This window comes from Mandrillus leucophaeus, unplaced genomic scaffold (assembly GCF_000951045.1).
Source record: "Mandrillus leucophaeus isolate KB7577 unplaced genomic scaffold, Mleu.le_1.0 Scaffold1307, whole genome shotgun sequence".
Classification (NCBI taxonomy): Eukaryota; Metazoa; Chordata; class Mammalia; order Primates; family Cercopithecidae; genus Mandrillus; species Mandrillus leucophaeus.
This window is the reverse complement of record NW_012101263.1, coordinates 27,853-28,755: the sequence shown is the minus strand read 5'-3', so window position 1 is coordinate 28,755 and position 903 is coordinate 27,853.

Below are 903 nucleotides of genomic sequence, written 5' to 3'. Positions count from 1 at the left end.
ATCTTCTAGAGCACACATATCTTACCAAGGCATCCATCCAGTGTCAAACCAGCACTTGCTCATCTTATGTAACCAGTACGAAACTGTAGATGTAAAGAATCAGTGCAATGTAGGCTATCCAGATGATATAGACCTCTGTAAACTATTTTGATAGAGGGCAAGAGAATTAAATAGCCATCAGCAAACATTATAAATAAGTGTTTTCTATTCCATGTGAATTCCCTGTTTCCATTCTTCTTTAATGGAGATTAAATAAAATACATTTTCCAAACCAATCATCATAAAATTGACATCTGTGGTTTTATTAATTTGCTTGATCAATGATACCAGCTGTCAATGGAATTATTACTTAGATGAACCTGCTGTGATCCACAGTCATTCTACAGGATCTTATTTTTGCAAGGGCCAGACTGGCAAATTAAATTCAGATACAACAGGAATCAGCTCTCCTGCATTATTTAGGCCTTTAATAGTAGAAGTCATCTCTCCCAGAAAACAATATTGTTATTGATGATACTATTTGGTTGTATATGTGTATGTACATGTGTGTATGTGCACTTGTGTGTGTGTGTGTGATGGAGTGTGTTTTAGAGACTCCCACATGGTGTTCCCCACTATGATAGCCCTACTTCACAGATAAGGAACCTAATGTGAATGTTACTATAACTTTCAAGCACATTAATTTCAATTATACATCATGGATTAGAGAAATAACCTCTATGGGGATTTATGAATTCAGTAAACCCACTGTGAACTGACCTTTAACCAAGACTTCATTGTTTATCTGGCTCCTATTATTATTTAGCAGGGGAACATAATAACGTTTTGCTCATTGCTCTCGAGGTGCCAACATCAAATCAAATATGGTGTCCTATAGTCTGGCTACTCTCATTCTACAGGTAA